The 15,441-nt window shown below is 49.2% G+C and overlaps 1 protein-coding gene across 1 annotated transcript in view; it reads left to right on the forward strand.

Moving 5' to 3' along the window:
* The window catches only part of MMP2 (matrix metallopeptidase 2), a 354,681-nt gene that overhangs the window by 186,419 nt on the left and 152,821 nt on the right, over positions 1–15,441 (forward strand). The gene's annotated exons all lie outside the window — the stretch shown is intronic.

Below are 15,441 nucleotides of genomic sequence, written 5' to 3' on the forward strand. Positions count from 1 at the left end.
ACTGAATATTTTAATGACAAGGCATGCAACTACACCTACGATTACATTGTCATATTTTCTACAGGTCACATCTTATCTACTCAAATCTGTACATTTATGTCACATTTATGTCACATTAAGTCTTTATTACTAAACTTGGGTAAGCCTCCATCTTTCACTTGAGTGAGGTTGCAATAGATCATGGGGACTCCTACTGCAGTAGGATGCCCTTCTTCCTAGGCTATTCTTCATCTTGACATGTCAGAGTTGAGGAAGAGCATAGGAGAAGCCAAAGTCTAACCCTTTTAACATCCCCAAAAATCTCCCTTCCTGCACCAAAATCCCCCCTTCTAGCACAACCCCTTTAAATCCCCTTCCTAGCACAAATCATCCCTCCCCATCCACTAGCACAAATCACCCCTCCTAGCACTCCCCCCTTCCCAAATTACCCCTACTAGAACAAATCTTACACCAACACCCCCCAAATGCCCCCTGCCAGCACAAATCCCCCCCCTTGCAGATTTCCCTTCCTAGCACTATAGCATAAACACCCCAATCCCCTTCTACCTCACGCTCCTAGTACAAATACTCTCACCCTCAGCACAAATTACTCTCCCCCTTGTGTTCCCAGTTCCTTTGTGAGGCTGATCTTAATCCAACACTGTGTCTATCTGCAGCAGTTCTGCTCATCTCTCTACTCTTCTAAAAGGAGGCTCGGCAGCAGCAGGAGCCATTGGCTTCTGCTGCAGTCAATCAAATCCTGTGAGAAGAGAGCGAGAGGTGGGGCTGGGCCACACTGTGTGTCAGGATATGCCCACAGTGCAGCCCGGAATCGAACCCCAGAAGCGGAGGATCGAGGCTGTTCTGTGCAAAACCAGAGCAGATAAGTATTGGCACATTAAAAAAAAAAAAAACATTTACAATCACTTTAAAGTTCAACTTTGGAAAAGTGGCAGAAGATGCTCCCCTATGCTCTGGCGGCTGACTGTTCCTCGGCATCATCCAGTCCAAAGAAGGCTATGAAATGCACGGGTCTTCGTGACCTCAGTATGTTAGACTGGACTGCAGCATGGGTGATAGGATGCTGTAGGGACCAGCCTAACAGCACAGAGATGTAGGTAAGTAAACCTACTTTTCTATGCCCTCTATACCTAAAAACAGTTAACCCTTGCAGTACAGGTGCAGTTCCATTGCAAGGGAGAAGTTTCCTCGAGTTCAGCTTTAAAGAAAAGAAAGGCCTAGGCCTAAACACTAATTTTGTTATGATGCACAAAAACCACACAAAACGTAGGTTTCATGCAAGATAAGGTTGTCGGCTCTGATAGCTCTGACTCTGGCCTTGCAGAAGCATGCCTCTAAACGTCTAAAATTTACAAAGCAAGACAATTTTCAAAACTGAAGGATGTGGCAAGTGTAGCTCACTGCAGCAAAAGTGGGTGTGGCTACCAAAAAGTGGGTGTGGCCAAGTAGGTAAGGTTTAGAGTTATTCCAACAGCAGTTTTGATAATAATCTCACCTGGCACCAAATGATTTATCATAATAAGGACAGAAATATATCCAAACAGATATTATTCATGAAGAAAACTATTTATATTTGTGTTTAGCTAGCTGCAACTTAGTACAGTCTATTTATAGTGCATCAACCAGATTGCAAAAGATAGCAGGACCAACCCCAAAAAATTCTTCAAATATATTAATAGTAAAAAAAGCTGTTCCGAGCATGTAGGCCCTTTACAAAATAATCTAGTGTGGGTGACTGGGGACAAAGAGAAGGCAAATTTATTATAGGGATATATACCTTCTTCAGCTCTGTGTATACAAAGGAGCATGGGGGAGCTCTTGTCCATAATGGACATAGTATTGACACAGCTCCAGATGATCCACATTGGCTCACAATTGATATGATCCATAAATATTTAGACAGTATCAAGGTGGATAAAGCACCTGGACCAGATGGCTTGCACCACGGGTCCATAAAGAATTGAGCTCTGTCATTTCAAAGCCATTGTTTCTAATTTTTTGGGACTCTTAAATAACTGGCATAGTACCACTGGATTGGCATAAGGCCAATGTGGTGCCAATATTTGAAAAGGGGTCAAAATCTTTACCAAGTAATTATAGACCTGTTAGTTTAACTTCTATGGTTGGGAACATACTGCAAAGTTTAATAAAAGACCACATAGATGAGTTCTTGCTGGAAAAAATATTTTAAGCAACAGACAGTATGGATTCATGAAAGACAGAAGTTGTAAAACAAATCTGATTTCTTTTTATGAGGGGGTGTGCAAAACCTTGGACAGAGGGGTGGTGGTGGACGTGGTATACTTGTATTTTGCAAAAGCATTTAACACAGTTCCCCACACATGGCTAATGTGTAAGGTATAGTCTACGGGCTTGGAAAAATCTGTATGTAAATGGATGGAAAACTGGCTAAAAGATCGTATTCAAAGAGTAGTGGTTAATGATTCATACTCTGCATGGTCTAGGGTTGTCAGTGGTGTACCCAAAGGTTCAGTGTTGGGACCCGTTTTAATATAATTATAAACGATATAGGGTCTAGGATAAAATATCCCATTTCAGTCATTGCAGATGACACCAAGCTCTGCAGTGGAATAACATCCTTACAGGTGGTCTTCAACTTACAAGCCAACCTCAATGCACTGTTTATTTGGGCAGCCATGTGGCAAATGAGGTTTAATGTTGATGAATGTAAGGTTATGCACTTGGGGGCTAAGAATATGCATGCATCATACCTACTAGGGGGAGTACAACTGGGGGAATCAATGGTGGAGAAGGATCTGGGAGTTCTGGTAGATCACAAGCTTAATAATGGCATGCAATGCCAAGCTGTGGTTCTAAAGTGAGCAAAATCCTCTCTTGTATTAAAAGAGGTATAGACTCCAGAGAGAGAGATCATATTACTCCTGTACAAATCATTAGTAAGACCTCATCTAGAATATGCAGTTCAGTTTTGGGCACCAATTCACAAAAAGAACATTGGGCAACCAAACTGATAAGAGGCATGGAGGAGCTCAGCTATGAGGAAAGATTAGAGGAACTGAATTCTTTCTTAAGAAGTAGAGATCCCTGACCTGCACCCCCTCACCTCCCACGGCGTTTCGGACACTCTGCTTCGCCATCCCTGACCAGCACCCCTTCACCTCCCCCGACCTTTCCAGCACCCCGCTTACCCCAACATGCCGCCCACACTCCTCATCCTCCTCTCCTCCATCCCTAAAACCGCCTCCCTCTACCCGCCCACCCCCGCTAAGCAGCTCTATATTGCCCCCTCACTTCTCCCCTCTCCCCACTACGGCACCCACCACCTCCTCCTGCTGCTCCACTTCCCCGCTGACCCACTTGCCACCACTTTCAGACCCACACGCTCCTACACCTCCCGTTCCCATGCCACCTTCCTCACCCTCCTCCTTCTCATATCAGCTGGGGACATCTCCCCGAACCCTGGCCCCTCACCATCTCACCCCCCTTCCTAGAGACCCCCCTGCTCACGCCAGCCGACGCAATCCCCTCAACCTCATACATGTACCCCTCCTCCCCATATCTATCCCCCCTCTCTCGGTTGCACTCCTGAATGCCCGTTCGGTTTGCAACAAGCTTACCGCCATCCATGACCTCTTCATCTCCCGCTCCCTCAACCTCCTAGCAGTCACGAAAACCTGGGTACAGGCCACTGACTCCACTTCCCCTGCGGCACTCACCCATGGAGGTCTCATCTGGACCCATTCGCCAAGACTGAGCGATCGCAGAGGTGGTGGTGTCGGCTTGCTCCTATCACCGCTGAGCACCTTCCAGGTCCTCCCTAACTCACCCTCTCTATCCTTCCCCTTCTTTGAGGCGCACTGCATCCGACTCTTCTCACCCACCCCCCTAAGGATCGCAGTGATCTACAGACCTCCTGGGTCCATACCCCACTTCCTGGACAACTTCGCCGCCTGGCTCCCCTTCTTCCTTTCCTCTGAGCTACCGACCATCATCCTCGGGGACTTCAATATCCCTATCAATGACAACAACCCGGCTACTTCCCAATTCCTCCACCTTACCTCCTCCTTCGCGCTCACACAGCACACTCAATCCTCCACCCGCATAGGAGGGAACACCCTGGACCTCGTCTTCTCCCACCTCTGTACCCTCAACCAGTTCTCTAACACCCCCTTCCCTCTCTCCGACCACCACCTCATCATGTTCTCCATCTCCCCTTCCCCCAACTCCCCCCCCCAAAAACGCCAAACCATCACCAGCCGCAACCTCTGCAACCTGAACCCGGCCCCCCTCCACTCGGCCGCCGACCGCCTACACGGCAGCATCCTCTCACTGTCATGTCCTGACATAGCCACCACCTTGTACAATGACTCACTGTCAGCTGCCCTAGACTCTCTGGCACCCCTAACCACACGCATCATCAAACCTAGACCACTTCAACCATGGCAGAATGACAGCACTAAACGCCTCAAACGTTGCAGTCACGCACTGGAGAGACTGTGGCGCAAAACCAGGTCCCCTCATGCATTCTCCCTCTACAAATCTGCCTTCCTCACTTACACCTCCTCCCTCCACGCCGCCAAGCAGGCCTACTTTGTTAACCTGATCAACACCCTCTCCTCCTGCCCTCGCCGACTCTTCTCCACCTTCAACTCCCTGCTCTCCCCCCCCCCTCCTCCACTCAGTACCTCTCTCACCGCCCACGAGATTGCCACCCATTTCCACAACAAGATTGACGCTATCCGTAAGGACATTGTCAACTTGCAATCTACCTCCCCACCTAGCCTCCCCACCCCTGTCACTCCTTCATCTCCCCCCTCCTCTGCCCTCACAACCGCACTGCCCCCCACCTCTCCCAAGGCCCCGCCCACCATAACCTCCCCTGCACTACAGTCCCTCAGCCCTGTCACTACTGAGGAAGTCGCCAAAGTCCTCTCAGAAGCCCGCCTCACTACCTGCCCCCTGGGCCCTATCCCCTCTCAACTCCTCCGGTCACCCCCCGCCTCCCTCATCCGCTCCCTCACCCACATCTTCAATCTCTCCCTCTCTACTGGTGCATTCCTCTCCCCCCTAAAGCACGCGCATATCACCCCCATCCTCAAAAAGCCCTCCCTGGATCCCGCCGACCCCAACAACCTCAGACCCATCTCCCTGCTGCCAATCACCTCCAAGCTCCTTGAGCGTATAGTCTACGATCGCCTAAGCTCCCACCTTACTGACAATAACCTCCTTGACCCACTACAGTCTGGCTTCCGTCCCCTACACTCCACTGAAACTGCCCTCCTCAAAATCACTAATGACCTACTAAACGCCAAAGCCAAGGGTGACTACTCTGTCCTCCTTCTCCTGGACCTCTCCACGGCCTTCGACACAGTTGACCACCCCCTCCTCCTTAATAAACTACTCTCCCTTGGCATCAGAGATACCGCTCTCTCTTGGTTCTCATCCTACCTATCCCGACGCTCCTTTAGCGTCACCTACAATGGTGCCACCTCCCCCTCCCTCCCCCTCTCTGTTGGGGTCCCCCAAGGCTCTGTCCTTGGACCCCTTCTCTTCTCCATCTACACCTCCTCCCTGGGCAAACTCATACACTCCCACGGCTTCAACTATCACCTCTACGCTGACGACACCCAAATCTACCTCTCCACCCCTCTCCTCACCCCCACTATCTCCGCCCGCATCACTCACCTCCTAAACGACATCTCAGACTGGATGTCGCTACATTTCCTCAAGCTCAATCTCTCCAAAACCGAGCTCCTCGTCTTTCCCCCTGCCCACACCCCCCCCCCCATCCTATCCATCATCACCAACAACTCCACTATCATTCCCGCTCTGCAAGCCAAAGTCCTTGGCGTCATTCTTGACTCGAGCCTCTCCTTCCAACCTCATGTCAAATCACTTACAAACACATGCAGGCTCCACCTCCGCAACATTGCCAAGATACGTACCTTCCTCACCCCTGACACCACCAAACTTCTAGTACACTCCCTCATCAACTCACGCCTTGACTACTGCAATTCTCTTCTCACCGGCCTACCCAAGTGCAGGCTCTCCCCGCTCCAGACCATTGTGAACTCAGCGGCTAGACTCATCCACCTCCACCTCTGCCACCCCCCTCTGCCTCTCCCTCCACTGGCTCCCGATTGCCCAACGCATCAAATTTAAACTTCTAACCCTGACCTACAAAGCCGTTCACAACACTGCCCCTGACTACCTCACCAACCTGATCCCCAAGTACCGCCCTACCTGTACCCTTCGCTCCTCACAGGACCTCCTTCTATCCTGCTCCCTGGTCTCCTCCTCCCATGCACGACTGCAAGACTTCTCCAGGTCCTCCCCCATCCTCTGGAACTCACTGCCCCAATCCATCAGACTGTCGCCTTCCCTCCTCACATTCAGGCGCTCCCTCAAAACCCATCTCTTCAGGGAAGCCTACCCCACCCTCACCTAACGGCCATTCTCCCTCTTTCCTCCCACCCCTCATTCCCCTCAGCCACTTCCTACTGTACCATTACCCTCTCCCTCCTAGATTGTAAGCTCGAAAGAGTAGGGCCCTCTTACCCCTCGTACGTTGTTTGGTATTGTTGTTTTGTGCCTTGTATTGTCCCCCCCCCTATTGTACAGCTCTGAGCAAACCCTTTGGCGCTATATAAACTCGATGTAATAATAATAATAATAATAATTGAGGGGGATATGATTAAAATGTATAAATATGTACGTATGTATAGGTACGCGGGGAGGCAGTAATGGCAGTAAAATAAGATCCTGCAAAGAATATAACAGTGTAAAATTGGCCAGCAGCCTTTTACTTTATGTGAATAGAGGGTGCGTGAATGTGAGTGAGGTCATTTGAGGTGGTTTAGATACACATTGTTCTTGCACTTATATATTTTTTTTCAAACTATACAAAAAAGAAGAGCAGACTGTCAGCAAAAAGTTGCAAATGCTTTCTAATTATCCCAAGCTTAAAGTGGAACTTCACTCTCTCCTACATCATTGGCTAATTTTAATCCATATGCTGCTAGGTTTAGTAAACAGATAGGAATGTATATTATATTTACTTGTTTTAAACTTTTTTCAGTTACTTCCTGGTTTCTGGCTTAGGTAAATGATGTCTTACATCCCAGAAATCTTCAGGAGGGCAGGGTTTTCTCAGCTAAGCACACCCTTCTGCCTGCATGTCTGAACTAAAGGCAGATGGATTCCAGAAAGTAAATGCAACATGAATCATCTGCCCTTACTCAAGATGGCTGCGGCCAGAAGTGCTTGGGGAATTTTTTTTCAAAGTGATTTCTCAGTAAAATAAAGCATTTGAGTATAACTGGGGGAATCAATGGTGGAGAAGGATCTGGGAGTTCTAGTAGATCACAAGCTTAATAATGACATGCAATGCCAAGCTGCGGTTTCTAAAGCTAGCAAAATCCTCCCTCTCTTGTATTAACAGAGGTATAGACTTCAGAGAGAGAGATATAATTTTACCCCTGTACAAATCATTAGTAAGACCTCATCTGGAATATGCAGTTTTGGGCATCAATTCAGAAAATGAACTTTGGGGAACTGGAGAAAGTACAGAGAAGGGCAACCAAACTGATAAGAGGCATGGAGGAGCTCAGCTATGAGGAAAGATTAGAGGAACTGAATTTATTCTCTCTTGAGAAGAGGAAATTAAGGGGGTATATGATCAACATGTATAAATACATCAGTGGTTCATATAGCGAAGTTGGTGTAGAGTTATTCACCCTGAGATCATCACAGAGGACAAGGGGGCACTCTTCACATCTGGAGGAAAAGATATGTAATCTCCAAATATGGAAATGTTTCTTCACAGTAAGAGCTGTGAGAACGTGGAATAGACTCCCTCAAGAGTTGGTTCTGGACAGTGGCTTGCTTTAAAAAAGGCCTGGATTCTTTTTTGGATACACAGAATATAACTGGTTACTAACATTCATAGGTAAAGTTGATCCAGGGAATATCTGATTGCCTCTCGGGGGATCAGGAAGGAGTTTTTTCCACTGCAGCAGCAAATTGAATCATGCTCTGCCGGGTTTTTTTCCTTCCTCTGGATCAACTGTGGGTGTAGGATTATGACTTTTTTTTTCTTTATGGTTGAACTGGATGGACTTTTTTTTTTTCAACCAGACTAACTATGTAACTATGGTTGATTTTCCTCTGAATATTGAAAATGAATTAAATAGCATTTTTGTTTTGTGTAGATCAGGTGCAGTGTAGTTCCACTTTAAGATATATCTAAAAGGAAAAGGCCCATCTAATAGAAGCAAGTATCTCAGGTGTTGATGATTAAAGTGGTACCTATTAGTTGCTGGGTACAGATACATTTTTGGATATACAGATGTGTATACACAAAAAGAGCACATACTCAAAGAACTTGATCATACTGTAAATGTTAAAATAGATGTTGACCCAACCACTAAAATGTTTCCCACAATTTCCTGCCTGCAAATCACCCTGTCACATGCCTTTCCAGGAAAAATAAGCATCTGTGCTGATGCATATTGACCAGGAATTTTACAAAAAAGGCCTGTTAATAAAAAAAAAAATATTCCCTGTGAAAATACACTTACAGCTCCTAAGCAGTCATATGCATGTTGACCTCAGAATAGACTGTCAAAAAAAATAAATTGCCCTCCCATCCCGAAATGTACTTTTAAGGACACATTTTCAGTCTGTTATGACTGTAGGCAAAGCATGTGGAAAGGTTGAAGGACACATATTGACAGCATTAACATGTAACAATCCTCCCCCTAAATTCCCCAAGATAAACAGCATCTTTTTTCCCAAAGAACATTCAGTAAGGGTTTACATCTACATTAAGAAATCAGTGCCTACAAGCTCTACACTAATCAGTCCCTATTGTCAGGGAGCGAGGAGCCAGACACACAAGGAGGTGCAATTAAAGGTAGGTTTATTATTATAAAAATAAGACAAGAGTCTATGCAAGTCCAACAGCGGAGATCGTAGCCAAAGCCGGGATCAAGAGCCAGGAAGAATCATCGCCAGAGCCAGGATCAGGAGCCAGGAAGAATCGTCGCCAGAACCGGGATCAGGAGCCAGGAAGAATGGTCGCCAGAGCCGGGGTCAGAAGCCAGGAGGAGTCTTAGCCAAAGCCGAGTCGGTATCCAGGAAAGCAATGAGTAGCTAAACAGGAGCTTGCTGTTGTTCAACAGACAGGACACGAATGCAATGGACAGCCACAAACAGCAGACTTATATGTGATAAGCCGTCACCTCCTGGGGGAGGAGCTGCAGAGGACTGAAAGCATAAAGGATCCCACAATGCTTTGCAGACACCTAAGATAAATGCCAGCACATTTAGCAGCACAAGGTCTGAGGAAAGGTAGGACCTTGACAGTACCTCCTCCTCAAGGGCCCCTCCCACTCCGCGGCTCAACATAAGGCTTCTGTGGAAAGCGCGGAGGAGGGCAGGAGCATGAACATCCGTGGAAGGAACCCAGGAATGCTCTTTGGGACCATAACCACGCCAATGGACCAGGAACTGCACCCGACCGCAGACCAACCGAGAGTCCAGGATGCGGCTCACCTCATACTCCCCATGATCGTTGACCCGGATAGGACGAGGCCAAGGCGGAGAGGCAGTAAAGCAATTACAGACCAGAGGCTTCAACAGGGATACGTGGAAGACATTGGAGATACGCATCCCAGGAGGAAGAGCAAGGGCATAGGCAACCGGGTTCACCCTGCGGAGGATGCGGAAAGGACCAACAAAACGGGGAGCCAGTTTCGGTGCGGGCACCTGAAGATTGAGGTTACGAGTGAACAACCACACCCGATCTCCGACCTGGTATGAAGGAGCGGGCAACCGTCTACGATCAGCCTGGAGCTTCTGGCGCTGAGCCGACTCCCTCAAGGACCTCTGGATCTGCCCCACGAGGAACGCAGGGCAGCAAGATGGTTATCCACAGCCGGAATGTCCTGTGGCGAGAACAACTCAGGCAATACAGCGGGTTGGAACCCATAGTTGGCCATGAAGGGAGACATCCCGGAGGATGAGTTGACAGCCGAGTTCCTCGCAAACTCTGCCCATGGCAGGAGATCGACCCAATTGTCTTGATGGTCTGAGATATAGCGGCGAAGGAATTGTTCCAGGGCCTAGTTGGAACGCTCCGCAGCCCCATTGGACTGCGGGTGGTAGGCCGAAGAGAAGGAGAGCTTGATACCCAACTGAGAGCAGAAGGCGTGCCAGAACCTGGACACAAACTGGCTCCCACGGTCTGAGACAATCACCTTAGGTAACCCATGCAAGCGAAAGATCTCCCTGGCGAAAACCGTAGCCAGTTCTCGGCAATTTCTTGAACAGAGTACAATGGCACATCTTGGAGAAATGATCAATGACCATAAGAATGACCGTATGGCCTCGAGATGCAGGGAGGTCTGCAATAAAATCCATGCCCAGGTGTGACCAGGGACGCTCCCCATTGGGAATGGGTTGCAGAAGGCCCAATGGAAGATGCAGAGGAGATTTATTCTGGGCACAGACAGAACATGCCGCTACATATGAGGAGAAGTCGGAACGGAGAGACGGCCACCAGAATAAACGAGAAATGACTGAGGACAACTGGTTCCTCCCTGGATGACCGGCGGTCTTGGAATTATGGTAGGTACGCAGCAAGCGGATGCGCAATCCCTCAGGTACGAAACATCTACCAGCTGGTCGCTCAGAGGGAGCATCGGTTTGAGCCGCCAAAATCTGCTCCCCAAGGGAAGAAGTCAGGCTGATACGAATGGTAGCCAGGATCTGATCTGGAGGTATGACCGAGGTCGGCTCAGAGTCCTCCCTGGACAGCTCGGAGTATAGCCGCGACAAGGCATCTGCCCTGACATTCTTGGAGCCAGGCAAATAGAAGACCACATAGTTAAAACGCGAGAAGAACAGAGCCCATCTGGCCTGATGGGTCATCAACCTCTTAGCTTCCGAAAGATACGTCAGGTTCTTGTGGTCAGTGAGAATGAGAACCGGAACCACAGAACCCTCGAGCAGGTGCCTCTATTCCTTGAGAGCCTGAATAATGACCAACAACTCCCTGTCTCCAATCTGGTAGTTGCATTCTGCAGAGGGAAGCTTCCTGGAGTAGAACCCACAGGGAAGTAGAGGTTCATCGGGCGACCGACGCTGAGACAGGAGGGCGCCTACTCCCATCTCAGATGCATCAACCTCGAGGACGAAAAGGAATCCAGGATTGGGATGAGACAGTATTGGAGCCGAATTTCAGATTTTCGAAAGTTAAGATGGCCTTGGATGACCACTCGTGGGGATTACTGCCCTTCTTGGTCAGATCTGAGAGAGGTTTGGCCAGCGTGGAGAAGTTCCTGATAAACTTCCGATAATAGTTGGCGAATCCCAAAAGCGCTGAATGGACCGAAGACCACTGGGACGAGGCCACTGCAGAACCGCCGAAACCTTCTGAGGGTCCATGGAAAATCCCACAGCGGAAATTATGTAGCCCAAAAAGGCAACCTGGGATCGGTGAAATTCACACTTCTCGAGCTTACAGAAAAGCTCGTTCTCACGTAATCGTTGCAGCACTCGCTTAACATCCTGGATATCAGACTCCATGGACGCAGAGTAAACCAGGATGTCGTCCAAGTAAACCACCACGCACTGCTGCAACAAGTCACGAAAGACATCATTAATGCACTCCTGAAAGACTGCGGGCGCGTTACACAACCCGAAGGACATAACCAGGGATACATAGTGGCCGGTTCTGGTGTTGAACGTGGTCTTCAACTCGTCGCCCTCCTTGATCCGTACGAGGTTATATGAAGCCCTAAGGTCGAGTTTAGTAAAGACCGTTGCTCCCTTGAGGCAGTTGAACAACTCGGATATGAACGGAATTGGGTAAGCATTCTTAATCGTGATTCGATTGAGACCCCTATAATCAATGCAAGGCCTCAATTCACCGCCCTTCTTTTTCATGAAGAAAAAGCCAGCTCCTGCTGAAGAAGTAGACTTGCGAATGTGCCGCCGGGAAAGCGCATCCACAACGTACTCCTCCGTGGCCTGATTCTCCTCAACTGAAAGAGGATACACCCTGCCACGTGGAGGAGTGGCACCGGGTTGTAAGGTAATGGCACAATCGTATGGACGATGAGGAGGCAGAGCACCGGCGCGCACCTTGTCAAACACGTCCAGGTACTCCCCATAGTCAGTGGGCAACACAGAGTCCGAGGAGGCACAAAACACCTTAACAGGTCCACGGATGCAACCGGCCCCACACTGTGGAGACCACGAGAGAATCTCGGCTGACCGCCAGTCAAATGTCAGATTGTGCTTCTGAAGCCAGGGATATCCCAAAACCACGGAGCAGTGCGGGGAAGAAATTACCTGGAAACAGGCCAACTCCCTGTGAACAGCCCCAATAGCTACTTCCACCGGCAGGGTCTTGTGGGTAAACTGCGGCGGTTGCAGGGGCCTGCCATCTATCACCTCGAGGACCAATGGGGTAACTCGACCCTGCAGAGGAATGGAGTACTGGGCAGCAAACGAACTGTCGATAAACAACCCGCCAGCACCAGAGTCTGCCAACGCCTGGGCCGTCACGAGCCTTCCGCCCAAGAGAGGACAATAGTGATTAGCGGTTTATCTTTGTGGGAAACCGGAGACGAGGAAACTCCACCCAAGATCTGCCCCCGACAGGATCTCAGGTGCGAGCGTTTCCCGGACGGACCGGACAGGACTGCCGAAAATGCCCACCGAGACCACAGTACAGGCAGCGACCCTCCCGACGCCGAGAGGCCCACTCCCCCTTGGAAAGGTGAGCAAACCCCAGCTGCAAGAGCTCACCACCAGACAAGCCATCCCCAGGAGGCGTGGGAGGAGAGGGAGGAATGGGTGGGACAGAAAACATAGGCGCCAATCAGTTAGGAGGTCTCCGCAGACGCTTCTTAAGTGAAGGCCTCTCCCTGAGCCTGGTGTCAATCAGGATTAGGAAGGAAATGAGTGCTTCGAGCTCCACAGGCAGTTCTTTGGCTGCAATCTCGTCCTTCAATGCATCTGAGAGACCATGAGAGAAAGCAACCACCAGAGCCTCATTGTTCCAACCCACCTCTGCCGCCAGGGTACGAAATTCTATGGCGTACTCGGCAACGATTTGTGAACTCTGATGCATGGACATGAGCAGCTTAGCAGCAGAGGCAGAGCGAGCAGGCACATCAAATACCGTACGGAAGGAGGTAACAAAACCGGCAAACTCGTGAATCACAGGGTTATTGTTTTCCCATAAGGGATTTGCCCAGACCAAGGCCTTGTTCGAGAGCAGCGAGATTAGGAAGCCCACCTTTGACCTCTCAGTAGGAAAAGCGTGTGGTACCAATTCAAAATATATGCTCACTTGGTTAAGGAAACCCCGACACTGACTCGGTTCACCCCCAAAGCGCTGTGGAAGGGGGGCTAAACCAGTCATACCTCTGGGCACCGCAGGTGCGGCAGCAGATGCGGAGGTAGGCGCAACAACCGGAGCAACAACGGGAGCGACCACAGGAGTGACAACCGGCCTAATAGCACCAGGAGCAAGGTGCGCTGTGCGTGCAAGCAGTGTCTGCAACGCCTGAGCGAACTGAGCCAATAAGAGATCCTGCTGATCAAATCTGGCAACCAACATAGGGAGCGGGGGCCTACCTGCACCATCAGGATTCATGGCATTCATGTAGTGTCAGGGAGCGAGGAGCGAGACACACAAGGAGGTGCAATTAAAGGTAGGTTTATTAATATAAAAATAAGACAAGAGTCTATGCAAGTCCAACAGCGGAAATCGTAGCCAAAGCCGGGGTCAAGAGCCAGGAAGAATCGTCGCCAGAGCCGGGATCAGGAGCCAGGAAGAATGGTCGCCAGAGCCGGGATCAGGAGCCATGAGGAGTCTTAGCCAAAGCCGAGTCGGTATCCAGAAAAGCAATGAGTAGCTAAACAGGAGCTTGCTGTTGTTCAACAGACAGGACACGAATGCAATGGACAGCCACAAACAGCAGACTTATATGTGATAAGCCGCCACCTCCTGGGGGAGGAGCTGCAGAGGGCTGAAAGTATAAAGGATCCCACAATGCTTTGCAGACCCCTAAGATGGATGCCAGCACATGGAGCAGCACAAGGTCTGAGGAAAGGTAGGACCTTGACACCTATGGATTTTGTCAACAGCACTTCCTATGCTTCTCTTATCTCAAGCACACTATGGCTTCTGGAAAACATGCCTTTTTTAGTGACTAGTTGGCACATAACAAAGCCCACAGTATTGGCAATTTTAATATCTAAGTGAAGAGGCCTGGTAGTGCATTATTGGTAGTTTCCATGGCAACAAATGGTTGTATTAGTTCACCTCAGACAGGTTAGGTTCGCTGTGAACCCATGCTTGACCCCAACCCAAAGCTCATCCTTACTTCAGATATCAAATCACATTGTATTCCTACTGTAATGCCCTCCTAGCTAGCTAGGGGGAGCTAGTGTTCAATTGATAAATAGGAGGGCTGAGTAGCAGCCTTGGTGTGATAGTCATGGGGTCAAATTGTGCTCAGGAGCTGAGAAGCTCTGCAGGCCAGCCCCTCTGGAATTTCCTACCTGCTCTAGAGCTTTGGAGGAAGGTCTAGAGACAGTGGGTGGATCTGAGGAGTGACTGGCTTGCACTCTAGAGGGGTCCTAGCCAGTCCACAACAGAAGGCTTGACAAGGGGCTGGGCACCCTTAAAAGTGTTGGAGCCTTCTTAGTGGCAGAAGAGTGTGAATGGAAGATAGTGAGGAAGATGTAAGGCTGAAGGCAGGAGGCTGCAAGGAGGCCCAGTGTGATGGAGCCTACCTGCAGGCCTGGAGCTGGAAAGGAGGAAAGCTCAGAACTCACTGGCCCCCAGAGCGAGGACCAGCTGTATGGTAGGGAAGGAGCAGCCCAGCTGACAGGCCTGGTAGCAATCACCAACCCACCAGTGGTATAGGAGAGGATCTGAGTAAGTAAATCTACACCCCCTGGGCTGATAGGGCATAGGGGAATATGCATCTTAAACCACAAACCTTTTTTAGTATGCTTTATTATACTGTTAGGTGAGTAAAACTTGGATCATTAATGGAGCCACAAGATTATATTGTAAAAAAATGCAAATGTTTTCTCCACATTTATTAATCTCCTCTTGTGTGGCCTGCTGTTCCTTTATAAGGCATTAATTCCACTCTCCTCTTCTCTCTTTCCCAAGTAAAATTTGGTTGAATAGAGCATGGTTGAAAGGGAGCCTTTTGGTGCCAGATTTTGTCCTATGGCTTAATGGGAGGGATAACTTCAGCTTCAGACGATCATTTCAGTGGAGGTATTTATCTTGTTCCTGACACTGGCTCTTTGTCCTTTGTTATTGCTGCTGAAACTGCACCCACCAAGGCCTGGCGTATACTTTAAAGTTGCCTCTGCAGCTGTACATGTATAGTCTGGCATGAGTCTCAGTAGTCTAGGCACCTC

Source organism: Staurois parvus, unplaced genomic scaffold (genome assembly GCF_062004578.1).
Source record: "Staurois parvus isolate SC_StPar_1 unplaced genomic scaffold, SC_StPar_1.0 ptg000594l, whole genome shotgun sequence".
Classification (NCBI taxonomy): domain Eukaryota; kingdom Metazoa; phylum Chordata; class Amphibia; order Anura; family Ranidae; genus Staurois; species Staurois parvus.